The sequence below is a fragment of the Lygodium microphyllum genome, chromosome 13 (genome assembly GCF_053477565.2).
Source record: "Lygodium microphyllum isolate KBCC chromosome 13, Lygodium_microphyllum_v1.1.10, whole genome shotgun sequence".
NCBI classification, from domain to species: Eukaryota; Viridiplantae; Streptophyta; class Polypodiopsida; order Schizaeales; family Lygodiaceae; genus Lygodium; species Lygodium microphyllum.
In genome coordinates this window covers 125,283,137-125,302,872 of record NC_141147.1, presented here as the reverse complement: position 1 = coordinate 125,302,872, position 19,736 = coordinate 125,283,137, and positions in this window count along the sequence as shown.

Below are 19,736 nucleotides of genomic sequence, written 5' to 3'. Positions count from 1 at the left end.
GCTCCACTATAGTAGCAGATAGATGATGCAGAGAAGGTAATGTTAATGGATCAATGTTATCAGATTCACACAAAAAATTACTAGTAGGGCCTCTAGGGCATCGGGAGCATGGAGATAAATTTTTTCTAGGATCGGGCCCCCAAAGAAGCAACCCTGGATGGAGGATTGCGTCTAGGGGCCTGAATCTCCATGCTCTCGATACCCTAGAGGCCCTGTTGGTAAATTTTTGCACTAATCCAATGTATATATCTTTAGCACACTCTATGCATAGTGAGTCTGAACAATGAGTTTGACACTTAACTTGTGTGATGTAGGACATTGTCTATATAGATGAATTTTCATCTAGACAAGGTGGCTTGATTTGGTAGCCAAGGAAGGGTGCAAGACTTGGCATTGAAGGAGTATATTGGCTAGCATGTGAGTGACATTATTGTATTTCATAAGACATGCTCTCTAACTTTTGCTGAGAACTTTTTGAAGTTAAGGGAACTAACGAAGGCTGGGCCCTTCAAGGCCATCCCAACAAACTCTAGCTTGGAGAAAGTAGTGTTACTTCGATGTTCGAAGCTCCTCTACTTATTCTCTAGTACTAGGTCTAGGCCACTTTTTTCCATGGTGGCCCATGGTATCATTGCTAGTATTCAAGACCCCAATGTCATTAGGCAGGAACTACTAGGGCAATATGTGTTGCTGCTTATAATCAAGACTGACCATGGGGAGTGTAGCTCGAAGAAGCTTATGAGAGAGTAGATGTACTTATTGCCAAATGATATCTCATCACCAATGTATTGCACTTTGTAATCTTGTCTTGAAGTAATTATTGAGATGGCAAGCTCAACAAGTGTGGACATTGATAATGGACCGCCTGGCTAGATGGGTCCGCATGTCTACACTTAGCACGTTGGTGGTCATTATGATACTCACATGGCCATTGACTTATCACTTATTATATTTAGTTTGTTACACCTACCTATAGCTGGCGAAGACATAGTGCCAATCGATTAGTGTAGTCGGTTATGCACTGTTTGACTTAGTAGGCCACTTTCCTTTATGTTGTATCTTATCTACACTTTGTGCACATTGTATAGTGTGTGAAAGAAGAAGAAACCAGCAAGAAAACGTTTTGGCCTCCATCTCTCTTCTTGCATTCTTGAGTGAGTTTCGTCTTGTATATACAATGTGTGTTTGGCGTAGTAGCTCAAGCAAATTCCCCCATCATGAAATTCTTGACAGTAATGAAAATTGATATTTGTTGGATTTGCGTGCAATGTAGTTTCATACGTGTCGTTGTTTATTATTATTTTTTATTTGAATGTTACATTTATTTATTCGATTTATACGCAACACGATTCGTATCCTAAATTTAATACGTAGTGCTTTATTGAGTTCATGCACAATATATATTCATTCAAACTCATATAACAATAACTCAAAGACGTAAATAAAATAAATAACAAGCAAATAAATAAATAAAAAAGACACGCTAAAAATTTTACATTCATATTCATAACATTTTACATGGGATCCATTACAACTAGGGTTTTACAAAATCTATTTGGAAGCTATATTCCATATATGTTTTAGTAGTACACCCCTATCGTTGTTGATCTCCACGAGGACTATCCTTCCATCGTCAAAAAACCTCACTATGTGCAAATCCCTATCGGTGATGGTGACTCTCCTTGCATGCACTGCTGCATAGATCGAGTCTCTCAACAAGTCAATGAGGTAAGCTTCAGTAGCTTCTTGTAGTGCAAGGAGGGCTTGGGTAGTCCAGCGATTGGGTTGTTGCAAGCTTGATCCATCTCGGAAGTGCTTCTTACTACTCTTAATTAGTATGCCATTCATAATCTCTTGCACTAGCTTCTGGAATGGAGCCTTTGGTATCACGAGGTACGTGGTCTCTGGTAATGGCGGATTTGAGAAAGAGCCAATGTGCTTGGCCTCCATCGACGCTTGCGATGTTGGTGTGGTGGTGGTGGAGCTGGGGGAGGTGGCCTATGCATGGGATTTCTAGGGGGTGTATCTGGGCCGGTTGCTTGGTGCGTGCCATGTCTTCTAGGAGAGAAAAATCAAAACTCAAAAGTGAAATGTGTAAAATGAGGTGAAACTTTAAACTTATAGCAAAACTTTTCAAAAATCCCTAAACTTGAATTAATTTATCCAGGCTTTGAAAAAATATGACCAATGATCCGATTGACGTGAAGTTTTACATGTGGACTCCTCTACGACATATCAACTACAAAAAAAAAAGGATTAAGGGCCCCAGATGTGAGCCTCCAGATAGGTGTCCTAGAGGCTTTTGATGGGGCCAATTTTTTAATATCCATGAGTTTTTATGATGCCCGGTATGTGGGTGAAGTTTCACGATATTTCGATTTATAAAATTGATGGTTCAATCATTTTTTGAAAATGCATTAACTGTATTATACTTCACTAAATAATAGAAAAAATCACCACTAAGTGTGTGCAATTGCATGTTAAATGTGTTTCAACCAAACTACTTGAAATATTGGAAACTTAAAAATTCACAAAAAAATAAGTCATGGGTCAAATGGAATATCATATATTGGATATAGTGTTGCCAAATCGATAAATACAGTAAAGATATAGTGCATCGGTCCATGTACAACTGATCATTGATATGTGCGGATTGCGCATTGAAATTATCCTCAACGAAACTACTTTGAAAATTAGAAACTTGGAAATACGCACAATGCAAATCATGGCAAAATAGAATATCAAATATCAGATTTGGCATTATGAAACCATGAAATACATGGTAGATAGTGCATCGCACTAAGTATAACTAGAGCTAGGCAATATTTGGCTCCATTTGGCAGACCACTACTATCAAATACTTGAAGGTCTATTGGAAATATAACCCAAAACTAAACTCACAATCTACAACCAAACCTAAGCTAAAAACATAGATCCAATTACAAGGTAGCTTCTCAAAGCATATTGTTAACATTAAGATTAATTGTATCCTTGTTGTTGCGGATCCTACGAACAAGAACCATATCTATGGGCTTAATAGTGATACGTCAGGCATGAATGGCTAGAAGTTGACAATCACTCATTAGATCAATCAAGTAACTTTCAACTGCTTCTTGGAGAGTAAGCAAGGCTTGGCTTGACCATCGCCCCACATTCCTTGCTTGGTTCCTTGAAAAGAACTTGTGATGATGCCATAACTACAGGTCTTGTAGTATTTCTCACACCAACCTAGAGAATGGTGTCTTAGGAATAATCAAGTTGACACTCTTCTGGAATTTCCTTATCTCACATAGCATAGCTATGCATGGTCTCCATATTTACTTCTTACATGTTGGAGGACGTTTATTACCAGCTGGAGCAGTAGTGGGAGGTGGAGCAACTTGAGCATGTGGACCATCATTTTTGGACAATGGTGAACCATCATTATTGACCACACTAGGGCCACCATGGTTGGACACAGTAGCACCACCATTATTAGCTGCAGTAGGGCCACCGTTGTTAGCCACCACCAGGGGACCTTTGTCACTCATAGTATGCTCACTAGATTTGGAAGAGTGTTGAGCTCTTGCTCTTGCAGGCACCTTCTTGATAGGAAACTTAGAACGTGCCATGGTTGTGATGATGAAGGATAGAAAGGTGGAGGGTAGAGTGAAGAGTAATGGGAAAAAATGAAAGGAGAGACTTAACTTAAGTACCAAACTTTTAAACTTATTATGGTGTAAATGAACTTTACAATTATCATTTCATTTCATTTCTCCACCCCATCCCTACCTCTCTCTCTCTCTCTCCTACCACCCCCTCATGCCCCTCTCTGTCTAGGCCAGTGAATGTTCCAAAGGTTTGGAATTTTCATATATTTGTCTTAGGATTTTGAAATTGACTTTTCATAATTAAAAAACATAGTTCAAAATTGACTTTGTAAAACATAGTGACAAACCTTTAAAATTTTAAACAAATTTTGCAAGACATCTCATGTTAAAGGTAGGAGTATTGATGTATCATATCCTTAGTACCTATGCTCTCTTGTGGACTCTAAATGCATCAAAAGTATTATCTTTATCTAGGTCTCCATTTCTTGCCATCCTCTCTCTTGGGTTACCAACCATTCTGCGTGGCGTTGTCTAGCTGTGCTGTTTTCATATCTTGCTTTTCTCATTTCATATATTTCCCTACTTATAAATTTCGATTGAGAGGTTTTGGAATTCTTTTCTTTTTTCTCGTATCGTATCTCTAATATTCTATACCACCATTGTAATAATTGCCTCATAGAATTGGAATCATTGATGCCACCTCCATGATTAGTTTCCTTTTGAAAAGCACATCGAACTTACCAATGAGATCGTTCCATGCCTTGAGTTGACCATATTTCCAAACTTCCTTGATCTGCAAAGTATGGACCATGTGTTTCAAGTATATGCTATACAAGAAGAGAGATTAGAAACACAAACTGATTCGACATGATGATATTTTTTTGTAATGGTGGCAATACTGACGATGTAGTGTGTTATGCTGTTAGTAGTCCATGCCTCCACCATGGACTTATGAAATTTAGCAACTTTCTCTTTAAATGTATTGGCATCACCATCCCTAAGCCTCAACTTTTGTAAGAGAGCTGCTAATCTATCTAGGTGTATCCACACTTCTGCCATGGCAATCCTCGTTCATCCCCCATTACTCCAATCTGAAACAACAAGGTGCAACTTTTTCCATACTTCATATCTCTCAGGTTATTTTACAAGTACATTGCCTTTCTCATCTCAAGGTGGAGATATAAACCTCCTAGCATTGGGTTTGCCAAAGCATGGTTTACAAGGGACATTTCCACTCTTTCCCGATTTTTTCTCGTCCTTTTTTATTTCTACTTGGTCCCCATGCAATCCAACTTCAGAGAAGACTTGTTCTACCTTCTTGCATGTAGCATCAGCTTCTGATACAGGTTGCATCTTGTATGCAAAGCATATATATTCATATACTGGCTTCTCAATTATTCTAACCAAACAATGCAATGTGCAAAAGTGAACCCTTGTTAGTGCTATTTCCAAAATAGGGCACTAGTTTGGATCCATTGGAACTAGAATTCCATTTCTCATGACTTTTTGATCATGTATTGGAGCATCTTGTTGTCCTGTCTTGGCAAGCCATTCTTTTTTCCATCTTTTCCTTTCTAATTCCTAGTTTGCATGTAGTATACACACACAAATTTTGCATTCATTGCATTTGATAAACCAAACATACACTTCAATGTTTTTAAATCACTTGCAAGATTCCATTCAACTTGATAGTCACATAATCCCTGAGCATTTGTAGTAGTAAACAAGTTGCTCACATCCCTAAGATGTTCACTTCCGACACCATCTAAAATGTCCCTAAATTTACAATTTTCCAATGCATTTTTGAACATATCCTTGCTTAGGACTTTGGCAATAGTATCATTCTCTGCATGAGGGAACATATTTATCATTGTATTAGATTGAGCATATCTATTATATTGTCCACTTCCTTTGGTTAATTGGTGAATTGGTTTAACTAATTGGATGCACTGACGTGCTTCTTTGGTTTTTAAAGTGGGCCTAATCTCCAAATTTTTTGTGAAGTTCCTCTTTATGTTTTGATTCTCCTTCTCTCTCCTCTTCTTGAGATCATCGACATCCTTGCTTCAACTTCATCATATAGTCTTGCACCTTCCAATGTAGCTTGTAGATTGATTGGTGTTCTTCGCTTCACAAAATTATGAACTTTTGGTTGTAAGCCTCTAAGAAAGACTCCCTTATGGATGCCTTCATCCAGGTAATGGTTGGTCAATCCCTTTAGTATGGATTCCATTCTAGAGACATATGGTTCCACCCATTCACCAAAGGACTAAGTTCATGAACTCTTACATACGCTCTTCAGAACCTTTACACTTGAATTTGGTGAGAAAGGCCATCCCATGTGCCAAAAGTTCTTATTTCTTGTTTCTCATACCACTAAAACATCGTGCCTTTGAAAGTGGTAGGGAGTATCACCAATCAATGCTATGGGATTCTAGCATTGTTGCCTATACATGCTACCATGAACTCAACTACATGAAGATTAGGGTCTTCATTGTACTCTCCCTTAAAGATTGGCAATGGGACTAAATTTAATGACCTATCATCAATATTTTCAAGATGAATCTAGCTTGGAAGGGGACCTTGATTTGCTATTGGGATTTTTATAAAGAGTGCCGCAAGGCATCAAAAGGCCTAGGCTTTTGCTACTAGCTTGTTCTCAGCTTTGATTTTTTCCTTCTCTCATCTCACATATCTTTGGATTTGTTCTAGTGCTTGCCTCTTGATTGTGTCATTCATTAAGGAGTTAGCTCTACTAGTTTGTTTGTACTCAACAAAAGGGAATCAAAAGGACTTCAATATTTAGAGGGCTCTCTTGTTAACATTTCTTTTACTTTATTCTTTTCACACTCTCTCAATTCGTATTTCATTACAGCACAGATGGGAAGATATTCGATTCTGAATGTATCACAATTCATTATTTTGAGGATTGTCATAGTGCCATTGTCCTGATAATACCAAATTCGGAGGGTTTCAATAGCATAGGTGCTGAAGAACACTCTATCTACTAGCTTCAAGTGGGTTTCCAATTAGACAAACAAAAGGTTGTCAGTGCACCAAGCATCCCACATATCTTGCTATTGAGTATCCATGAATAAATTCCAAAATTTTCTTTCTTATGCTTGTGAACCTTAAACTGATCACATGACTCTTGAAGTTTCTTCATAATCTCCCACTTCATAATATTTGAAAATTCTTCAATGAAGACCAAATCTCCTATGGATGGGCATTCTGTATGTTTCTACTTTGCTCTTCAGTTTTGTGGGAAATAATTGGCTAAAGTGATACAACTTTCTATAGCTTCAAAAGACAATGGGATTAGGTTCACATAGAGCATGCATAAAGATAGTGACATGTTTTTGCCATTGAGGAATGCACTTCTTGTGAAAAGTGGCCTTGGCAATGAAAATCTTCAATTCTTAAATAGTAGCAAGAATTCTACAAATCTTCCATTACTTTTCTTTCTCTTTAATAGTGCCACCTTTTCCATTTTTAGCCTTTGTTTGGTGCTTCTTGATGGCAGTTTTCCTTGACTGCGCACCAAAATATGGAGCCCCAAGAGGAACACCAAGAAAATGGAAAAATTGATGGAAGAAAATATATATTTTCATACCAACAAGCATATTCTTCATACTTTAATTGACCACAGGAAGAAAAAGAACTCCAAACTTCACAAATCTTCACGCAACATCATATAGCAAATCTCCCACAGATTTATCACAAAAAATCTTCAACATATTCTTCATATTATTCATAAAAATCATCCAAGAACCATAATGACACAAAGGAAAGATCAATTTTGAATGAAATTCATCATAGAATATTCATATTTCATCATCTTCATAGTCTTTATAGTCATTCACTTATGTAAATACAATGTTTCTTATAGAAAATTAGCTATCTCTCGTACTCTATCTCCCTCACATATACTCTTTCTCAATAGTACATTGGAATACAAAATAATTAGTCTCAATAATCATCTCTTGGTCATGGATACCCCTCCCAAGAGGTATGCCTAATATGAAGAGTCACCAGAGCCACTACAGTGTCCCTTGGAAGCTCACTATTGTCATTGTCACTACATACTTTACTTCAAGTATTCATCAACTAGTCCTGCTTCTTCAAGCTATTTCGAGCTTATAATCTTCCTCTTCCAAGATTACAAACATTCCCCAACCTAAATATACATCCATCAGAACACATACAAAAGCAAATAAAGGCTTATAGACCAGATACATAAGTTCTACATAACACTACAAAAGGTCCATAGAAGGCATAAAAGCCATACAGCTCAAAGTAGAACCACTTCAAACCATACAAAAACCTTCTAACAAACTCTAAATAATTTCTTAAAAAGACTCATTCACAATCTCAACTTCACAAATAGAAAGAAAATAGACCAAAATAGAGGCAAAAAATACCCTATCAGAATCAAACAGACACATTATAGAGCCTATCAAAACATCATATCTCAACCAAAAACTATAATGAGCTTCTCAATCCTATTCAAACCATTCCAATACATTCTAAATCACTTCTAAACTCAATAGAAACCAATCAATCCATGAAAAAATTAGCCATTCAACTCACAAAAATAATAAAAAGTAGTCGAAAAAACAATTCGATTCAAACCTCAACATAGCACACAATCACACCTACATTAATCATAACATACATCAATGTAGTCTTATTACGGTCTAGAAAATGGTGTATTCATAAAGCAAGCCCATAAGTGTTGAAGCCCCTAAAGAAATAATGGCTAAGGCCAATGTAACAAAAAAAGAATATTATTTATTAATAAACTCTTGTATGAAGCGATGCATGTGGGGAAAGATTCGGGTGTGCTTCTTCAAGATATATATATCTCTCTCACATGCACTTTGAGATAATTTGGTGTGTCTAATTATCTCTCTCTTTCTCTGTGTGTTCTCTCTTTCATTGTGCATCTCCTATGGATAAGGGTGAAGAATAAGAGGGAGATGAGACAGATTTTCTTTGCTCAGTTGAGTGAGAGGCTAAATCTCAGCATAGACTTTTATTTGATTGTGTTCCTTAGAGAGTTGTTCCTTCCATGGTCCACCAGGAAAGTACTTCAGCTCTCTCAAACCTTTCAAGTTAAATTTTTGCTTGAGAAAACTCTTCACATGTTCCATCTCTTGCACATTATGACTCCCAACTATCAAATCATCCACATATAAGGTAATCATAACAATATCCCTATCACTTTGTTGCCCATAAAGCGAGCGATCTGGATTTCCAACATGAAAACCAATATAGACAAGATATTGTGCTATCTTGTTATGTCATGCTCTTGATACCTATTTCAACCCATACAAGGCTTTGCATAGACTAGTCTACATACACAATTGGGGTGAGCCATGCTCTCATAACCTTGTGGTTTGCTCCATGTACACCTTCTTGCAACTATAAGAATGCATTGTTTACATCCATTTTATGCAAGACCTAGCCTTTTGCTATAACCATTGCAATGATAGCTTTTATAGTTTCCATCTTTGTCATTGGAGAAAATATATCCTTATAATCAATACTATAAGTTTATTCATAAGATTTGGCAACTAGTCTTGCTTTATAGCTACTCACACTTCCATCTATATTATGTTTTACTTTGTAAATCCACTTGCATCCTATAGCTTTCTTTTCCTCAAGTAGTGGTACCAAATCCAAGGCCTGATTTATATCCAATGTGGCCATTTCTTCATCTATGGCTTTGTTCCAATGCAAGTGACTAATAGTTTCCTAAAAAAAAGTAAACATAAACATCATATGTCAACATGTTTATCTTGTGATGCCTTACTCTTGTTGACCTGCATATTTGTGGAGCACTTTGTAATCCCTTTACATCAGCCCTGATTTTTCTTACGATGCAAGTATATGAACATTTGGAATACCAAACTTCATTATCCATACTATGATCTAAATCATTAGACTCACTATCTACATGTGAATAGCATGTAGAAATATTTGGCACACCAAGTGGCACAACTACTTTTTCTTTTCTCTTTTGATGCATTTTCTATACTTGTAGGAATGCTATTCACACACAACTTGGCATTCCATGGTCTCTTAGTAGACTACTAGAAGAGGACTCTTCTACCCACTCAATGTTTATCATTGTGGATCCATTTTTTTTTTCAATCACCTTTTCTTTTACATAATCTATAACAAGTTATTTTTCAACAGCATACAAATTGTTCATTTCATCAAACACAATATCTCTACTTATCTGTAACTTGCTTTTAAGTGGATTATAAGACCTATAACCCTTTTTCTCAAGATGATAGTGAACAAATAAACACTTTTTAGCTTTTAGATATCCAACTTATTTTTTAGCTCATCAAAAATATGTATATATGCAATGTATCTAAATACTTTAACATGTCACAAATCTGGTTTCTTGCTAGTATACTTCTTATCTAGTGTCACATCATGCACTGTAGTAGTGGGAGACATGTTCATAGCATAGATGGATGTAAAGACAACTTCAATTGAATAATAATGAGGAATATTCTTTTCAACCATCAAGGCTCGTGCAATTTCTACAATGTTTTTCTTTCTTTCGGCAACACCATTTTGTTGTGGAGTATATATGCATGTATATTACCTTTGAATTCCATGCTATTTTTAAAAATTACGAAATTAATTGGAGAGATACTCTCCCCCTCCATCTGACCTTAGGCACTTAATTTGCACACCTATTTGTTTCTCAATCACATTTTTAAAATTATCTATTTTTCAAATTTCCATGCTTCAAATGCTTTCTACAAATCAACCACTGTTAACCCCAAGTCAAGAAGATAAAGGAATGAATGAAAAAGTGGGAAGAAGGTGGAAAAAGAGCAAAGACATGCAGGCGGCCTCTAAAGCTAAGCTGGTGCCAAAATCGTAACTTTAAATGAAAGGTGCCTCAAAAAACTCCAAAAGTTTGTGTAAAAGAGCGCCAGGCTCCCCCTTGTGCCAATTGTAAAATATTAAATGGGTGTAGGCTAGAGGCATAAGGCTAGAAGGGGGAAATGGACAAAGGACCTTACCACAATGGCCAGTCATGTAAAAGAAAGGGATGGGTGCCCATGGGAATTTAGGGTTTTGTATATAAAGTTCAAAAAGTGAATGGAAGCTCATTCTTTGGTGTGTGGCTAACAAGAGCTCCTCTCTTCTTCTCCTCTCCTTGCTTGTGTGTGCTCTTGAGAGAGGGAGTGTGAGAGTGTGAGAGAGTGAGTGTGTAAGAGTGAGGGATCAAGAGGGTGAAGCTCTTCACCATCTCCTCTTCTCTTCTTCTCTTCTCTTCTCTTCTCTTCTCTTGCGCACGCAGCTACGGTGGATAGAGCTTGGAGATGGAGGAGGCTTGAGGATGCTTGAGCTAGCATCTAGGATCATGGAGCTACCGGTGTGTGCGAGAGAGAAGGCAACTCATGTCGGCATCAAGGTAAGCTCACTACACTCGTAGGATCGGCAGTGCGTCGGCTAGGTGAGAGATAGCCATTAGAGATCGCTTGGAACGCTTGAAAAAATAAGCGATGCATGGGTCTTGGCGGTTGAGCGAAAGCTCCCACAACCACTTTGAACTTAGGCAAGTTTATCATAGTTTCACATGATAGCACATTCTTCAATTATTGCACATTTACATGGCCAATACATTTATGCCAAATTTCAACATCAGCCACAACTCTTGCACCTTGTGCAAACATAACAACCTTCAGCTCAGGTACATTTAAATCCAAGGTAAACATCCTTCCCACATGCTTGACTTTTGTAACCAATTTAGATCTATTCGGGAAGTCTTCTATAATGCAACCATTTTGATTGAACTTTATTTGCAATGTCACTCAACCATTTTTCCAATAGAAATATTACGTACATGCAACACATCGACAAAACACTTAACTTTTTCAAGCATCACATCAACCAAACACTTAACTTTTCCATATTGCACAGATAATCATGGGAATCTCCCAATATGAGTAATAGGATGTGCTATATTGCCACCTATTTTCATAAAACCAAGCAAACCATTCTACATAAGACATATATGGTTAGAGGCACATGAATCTACATATTATACATCATCTTCATTAATGTTGATGCATCTATAGTTATTACATTCATCATGGTGCATAACAAAAAACTTCTCATTATCAACGTGATTGCCGGTAGGTGCATAATTCTTATGCTATCTTCCCCCCTCCTTCTCCCATTGATGTTATTTCCACCTCTTCTCTTTTCTAGATAGTCATTTGTAATATATATATTTTTACCACAATTATAGCATTTCTTGTTATCATAACTTGAATTCTATCTACCACATCCTCTATGTCTCCCCTTGCCTCCTAACTAGCCTCTACCACCTATATGTGACTACTCATGTGAGTGGTAGATTTCCCTTTATTTTGCCCATAACGGCCACCACTATAGCCTCTACTACTACTACCTCTACCTCTACTTGTGCTAGAGTAGAGTACCTATTTTGAACTATTCTTAGTTTGTGATGAAGATGCATCAATGCCCAAGTTTTTCTATTCTAATATCAACATAACTATTAGAGCTACAAAATTAGGGATGGTATCTCTTGTATTTGTGGAGGTTCGAAATTGCTTGTACTCCTCATCTAAACTATTTGAATGTGCAACCGCTATATCATAATCATCAATCTACACTTTAATAGATCCAAAAGCTTCAAAAATGCTCTTAATTGTCAATTCATAGTCATTAATAGATGGATTGCCATGGTTGATATTGTATAACTGAGATATCAGCTACAACTTTCTAGCTTTTGTATTTGTACCAAGTTATGCCATGCTTTTGCAGGATTGTCCACATCCTATATATGCCCAATCATATTATTTTAAACACTAATGGAAAGCCAATACAAAACTTTCCAAGTACCCAGATTCCATTCTTTAAATGCCTTGGCCTACTTAGGTGTTGCATTTTTCTCCAATAACACTAGAGCCTCATCATTATCTCCTTCAATGTAGTCCCGATAACCTTTACCTATAAGGAAATTGATCAATCTAAATTTACAAGTATAGAAGTTATGCTTGTCAAGCTTATCATTAACAATTTGATTGAATCCCTTAAACATTGTGTAGCAAAACCCAAAAATATGATTTTATCAATAACTTGCTAATTTGGGTTAACTATCACCCATATTGAGCTCTATACATGCGCATACCCTGAGAAACACTTGTAATGTTCGATATTCTACAAATACTATCCACCACACCCAATACCTACAACCTATTTGTGAAATGATGAGGTATGTAGAGTTCATGAACCTTACCAGGATTCACACTCAAACAATTCCTAACTCCCGAACAAAGACCAAAACATGTCCGATATGAGAATTCAACCATAAGATATAGATTGGAGGCATGTTACGCTCCCTCAATCACTCTGAGATTGTGAAGATGGCTCTTCAATCAAAGATTTTCTGAGAGAGATCTCCACATGTGTTCTCCATAGTAAGGCTTTCTTGTAGACTCTTGTGCTTGTAGCTCAGATCTCCTCACTTGAATGCCACTTCTTTGATACCACGAAAAGATTGGGGGGAGAGAGTAAGCTTGAGATCTTGCATGACACACAACACACTACACACAAGATAAGAAGTGGGAAACCCTAGTATTTATTCATCTTCTTCTTCTTCACTATAATAGCCTACCAAGAATAAAAAGAGAGTACAACATACATAATATACAAGTAGTCCATAGTGTGAACATGCTAACTAGAAAGATGATTAGGTAGATATCCCATAACACGAGTAGGTGGACTAACTAATGTCAAGATGTAAAGTATCATTGGAATGATATGCGAATGTAGATACCAACCACGTCAATGATATGAATGTGGAAACAATCATCCTAGTATGTGAGTGTCAACTCGTAATGAGCTTGACATCTCAACAATTTCCTTATCTAGAAGTGAAGTAACATGTAGACATTTGATAATAGTTGTATGTGAAATTTCTAGCTACTTAAGCTACTACAAGACTTAGATATTCATCATGACAAAACAATGAAGTTATGTAGTGATAATATGAGCATTGTTCAACTTGCAAGCAATCTAGTTTACCATTCTAAGATAGTATATATTATCATTTTATAAATAAATGGTTCTAGCAAGAAAGATAGACTTAATCCATGTGAAGATTGAACACTAAGTAGTTGATATTTTTACCAAGTCATTGAGTAAAGATAAGGTGACTATACTTGATCTTGAAGAAGGGAGAGAGGGGGGTTTGAGAAATCAAGCTCACACTTATTAAGGACTATGTGATTAATAAACTAACTCTAGGTACAATTAGGATCAAGTAGAACCTTAGTCACTAGAGTGCTAGTTAGATTAGATTTGGTTATGCCATTAATTGTGTTATCAAATTACATTTTCTTATGTCATTGATGATGTCATCGACACTTGATAGTGTAACTAAATCGCTATAAAGTTGAGGAGTTGGAGAGAATCAAGGGGTGCATATAGAAGAATTTTACGTGACTTTATCTTTTAGTGAGGCCTTACTAGATCTTTATTAAAAAAAACATTATACATGTGATTAATGCATTCATTTTTGGTGCATTAAATCACTCTTTGATCTCCTTTGTGTGTGTGTGTGTGTGTTTTTTTTTTTTCGCAAATAGCCAAAAGACTACCACAAGGTTCATCCCAAGAACTTGAGTGAAGAAAATTTAGACTGAAGCTAATTTAGAAACAAGTTGTCAATATGAACAAACTTTCATTACCGTCCCTGTTTTGTTTCACTATTGTTGCAAAACAACCACACGGATCTTTGACACTTCATCAAAGCAGAATCAATTTTGCCAAGAAATAGAGAAGGATATATTTACAATCTACTGCTCATGCAAGATCACGACCTACAAGGATGTGAAGATATGGAGGAGAAGGGATGAGAAGAAGATAGAGAGAGAGAGCTGCCAAAAGTTTCACACAAAAGAGTGAGAGTTTTCTTGTTTTCCAACTAATTCTATATAGGGTTTATTGTGTACTCACCTTGAAATTTTTTTCTTTCATCCTTCCTAGTACAATACATATATGCCTACTTTCTAGCATGCCTACAAGATGTTCAATGGACTACACAATAGTAGGGCATTCCATACTTTTTATATTTTCTTGTGGATTATAGTCTAGACATACATAACTTTCAATTTACACATGGAACTCTTGCTTTTAGGATTGGTAAACTTGATTGTGGAGACCTTGGATTTTTCTCACATATCTTTAATGAGATGTGCTACCTTATGAGCTTCTATAGACTGATGGTAGTCGTTGATGAATAATGCCTCTTGGTACTTATTAGTAGTTGGTGATTGTAGTTGCTGTTTGTGACACATCTTATGGAATTGATGATGTTGGTAAGCTAGTCTAGTGGTTCTCTTGTTGGATAAACTTTAATGGACATTGGAATTGGGTTGTAGGTTGTAGAGGATGTAAGAGTAGTTTTTTGAAAGAACTATGGCAACAATTCTTCTGGTTCTTTTTCTATTTTGCCATGCCATCCCATATATACTATAATTTCTGTTTCCTTTTTTTCTCTTCTTGATCTTCCATCATTTTGACATATCTTTCTCAATCAATTAGCTCATCCTCATCATTGTTAGTAAAATATATTTGCCTTGATATAAAAAAAGAAATTAACTTTGATATTAATTGAATGATTTCAATACACAAAGAAAAAGAGAGGGGAGGAGGGGATCAATGCTAGAAAGTTAGCAAGGGAGGGAGAGGAGCAAGGAACAACATCTATATGGGGGTTGTGTACAAGTGAGGGTTGTGGACACACACACACACAATGCATGTGCAAAACCTTAATGCTAATAACACATATTCTTTTGCTCAAAGGCTAAGTAGGTTGACATGTTAGTGAAGTAAGAGTCAAATAGAATGTAGACTAATAATAATTCTCATTGTGGAGCTACTAAAATCAGGAGTTGCAAAGCTAAAGAAAAGGATTTTGAGTTTTCCCATATATAGTAAATCAAAGTGAATTAACATTTATGTAGAATGTAGGCTTCTACTTCCAATATTCATTATCTTTATGGCCTATCAACTCATGAGTTATAGAGCTAAAGAAAAGGAATTTGAGTTTTTTTGCAATTTTTTATGCATACAACTAAGACAAAAGTTGCAAGTCTAGCAATGTTTAGAAGTGGTTTTGGACACTACCACTAGAAGCTAAATGTGATGATCAAGAGTGTGCATCTTATTGTGTGGATTAAAACTTGGCAAAAGCTTATAGAATTCAAAAGATGATGGAAAATGTATTTTTCTACAATGTTCCTCACACATTTTCCCTAAAGTATTAAGTATAAAATCTATGAGTCTTATTATTGTTACCTGATAAGTGTACGATATGCTATTTGATTAGTAAATTTGGGTGTTTTGAACAATTGTTCTTATTTTCCTATTGGCAATCTAGAATGAGCCAACAAATAACATTAAAATACCATGTGAAGAGTAAATTCTAGATTGACGAGTTAATGTAAAGAATTGCATTATCATTGAACATTATTGGATGAGCATAATTCTAAGTTGGAGCACATAAATCACCATTCTTGGTTGATTAGGATGACTAAAGTCGGTGTCACTTTAGATCACAATCGAAGAAACATAAAAGATCTAGAATTGCACAATCATTGAACATAATTGGATGAGAGTAATTCTAAGTTGGAGCACATAAATCACCATTGTTGGTTGATTAGGATGACTAAAGTTGATGTCACTTTCGATCACAATTGAAGAAACAAAAAATATCAAAGGCCTTGAGGAGACATTTGATAAAAGCCTTGATATGTAGGACAAAGAAATTATGCATGGTATTTTATTTTATATCTAATACGCTATTCATGTTATCATGAAATTTCTAGCTACATAGTAAAATTGTAGCTTAACAAAGCAAGCTCATCTTACATTACACAATGAGCTTTCATTGATCGAGCACATTTGAGTTCTTACATGTATGTTGTTGACCATTCTCATTAGCACAAGCAATAATGTTGTTTAGGTTTATGCATTTTACACATTATACACGTGATGGGGAATCTCGTGAAGAAGGAATTTGGGTAGATATGTCATAATAGAAATATCTTATTGCATTTCAAAAGTATGACACTATGATGGGGAATCTCATGAAGAAGGACTTTTTGCAGATATTTCATAATCCAATAGTACAAATATCTTTATGCATTTCAAAAGTATGACACTCTATGCCGGCTTATGAAACAAACTAGTCTCAAAGTTCTATGCCAATATATGAAAAGAAAATGTGGAAACATTTGAATAAGTAGGAAAGTTCAAGAATAAAGTGCATTTTTAGAAGCTTTCTAAAGAAACATGTGAGCTCTAGAGGGACCCTAAGAGAAACTCCACTCATAGGTTACATATTGTGATTTTGGCATTCATTACACATGCAACTCTCATCCAATCTCCATAATATTAGTATTGAAGCTTGGCTATTAAGGTGAGCATTTTGGAGCAAATGGAGTCCATGCTTCAAATCGTTGCAAGTCATCATCATCATCACCATCATGAAGGGAAAGTTGAAGAATCTCAAGAGCCGTAATTTCATGGGATGAATTTCCCTCTTTTTCATCCCTCTCTACATTTCATAGTGCACTCTTTGTGGGGGGGGGGGGGGGGGGGGGCAACAATCTCTTAGCTATATTTTAATTAAAAAATCTCAAACCTTAGAAGCTTAGGCTAATCAAAATATTTTTAAAACAATTATAAGAATAGTAATAATCCATTCTTAAGATAAGGGCTCATCGATTTAAGATATTGTCTGTACATGAAGGCTTAGGACATAAAATCTCAAAGTTGTTATATTGCTACCTATACTTGAGGGTAGAAACCTCCTACATAGCCATGTTCTAGAGGTATTGTAACATTTTCCTCAATTAGAATTTGAAGATATTGCAAATAGAAAACTTTTAGATCTTGTTAAGATCTCAAATTTACTTTCTGTATATTTTACAAATCTTTAAGGTTTAATAGGTTATTTCATTTTTAAAGTGAACTTGAACCCATGTGTCATAGCAATAAGGAGAAAACTATGGTTTAGCCAACTTTGGGTTCTCTTTGGATAACTATACATTTAGAATTAGCAACCCATCATTAGGAGATAATTTATGGAACTTCTTCTTAGCTATAACTCTATAGTTATCATCTTCATATATTTCTCAATAGTTTTCCAATTGACCCAAGCTTTGTCAAATTTCCAAGCTCAACCCTTTGTAGAGAACTCCTTCCTAGAAAAATAACTTTGAATCCATTTGAGATTGAGTATAGTATAAATGGAACATTTTTAGCTTGTAAAAATCCCTAAAACTTATATTAAAGATGGTTGATATAGTTTTGCAGTTACTCTTATCCAAGGGTAGCATGTTGGTGTAATACTCTAGTTTTGTGCTTGAAATATGATTTGTGGTAATTTTCAATTTTGACCAATTTTTACTTAGTTTTAGAGGGTTCTTTACAAATCCATTTTATTAAGCAATCAAAAATCTAGAAGCTTTATTTCATGCATATTTTTCTAATTCTTGGTGATTGTTGAGATAGTTTTGTGCTTGAAATATCCAAGGGTAGCATGTTGGTGTAATACTATAGTTTTGTGCTTGAAATATGCTTTGTGGTAATTTTCAAATTTGACCAATTTTTACTTAGTTTAAGAGGGTTCTTTATAAATCCATTTTATTAAGCAATCAAAAATCTAGAATCTTTATTTCATGCATATTTTTCTAATTCTTGGTGATTGTTGAGATATTTTAACCAAAAGATATGCTTAGACTCAAATTTTGATATAGCCACCAAAATATTAGGTTGTAGCCATATTTAGGGTCCAAAATGATACACTTAAAATTGAAATTAGCTAGCCTTCAATATTATTTTATTTCTACAACTTTTGACCAACTACAGCTCTTAAGTTATGACTTTCATCTAATTATCAAACATATGAAAGTTGCTCGAAAGTTGTGTATTCAAAATGCCATTCACCAAACTTAGCCAAGTTCTATATTCCTAGTCTACTGTTTGAGTGTGTACATATATATAGTATGTTAAAATATTTATATGTGTGTCAATATGTGTGATGCCTTCTTATATACAAATGTAATATGAACTAGACTCTAGAGAGTGGGTAGATGAGGATGTTGAGTTGGATAGATAAGGATCTAAGGTGGCAAGTCAAACTAGAGTGAATATAATGTATCCAATGTACTCAGGTACCTATTTAAGAGGCAAGCTTTATGTGTGGGGTTTCTTTGCTTTCTCAAATTCATGGCTTATCTTGTGTATGAGCCTCCTTGAATCTCTTATTCTTTCACTTGGTATCAAAGTCACCATCCTTTGTGGCTATGAGGTTGTGCATCCTTTATCTAAGCAAAACATTGAGGTACATTGGGTTCATTTAGCTTTTCTATCTTATTTAGTTTTTATTCACTGGTTGTCAAGTGCTATTAACAAGAAAGGGGTCTTCTTGGACCCTCTATTTAAGGGGGTAGCTTAAGGGGGTGCTTGAGTCAAAAGCTTAAGGCTTGTTTCCATGAAAACTTGGGGGCTAGCTTGTGAAGTCAAGTAGGGGTGAGCTTGGAGATGGAGTTAAAATGAGGAAGAGAGATTCACTTGATGCTTTAGTAAGAGCTTAAAGCTCCAAATCTTTTCATGTGCTACAAGAAGACATTGGCGAGCTTAATGTTGTTGATGGAAACATCTCAAAGGCCAACTTGTTCACATCGTTTAAAAAATGGCCACTCTTACTTTATCACCTTTCCTTTGAACTAGTTATCCTAATGTCCCTATTCAAATTTCTCTTCTCAAACTAGTTATTTGCAAGGGTTGTTCACACTAGTTTCTATCTTGAACTAGTTTAAATTATGTAAGTTGCATTTTCATACAATCATATGAAATTGATTCATCTCAAAATTAACCCTTGTTCATGCATATCTAGTCTTTGAAAAATCCCGTATTGTAATCAAAGTTAGACACTACCAAGTATTGTTATAAACTTGGTAAGACCTCTTCACAAAAATCATAGCTTCAACTTCCAACATTTCATTTGACATTTAAAAATTTGAGGGTGGGGAGGAGTATTACAATTGAGAAACTTAGATGCACTTTCTACTC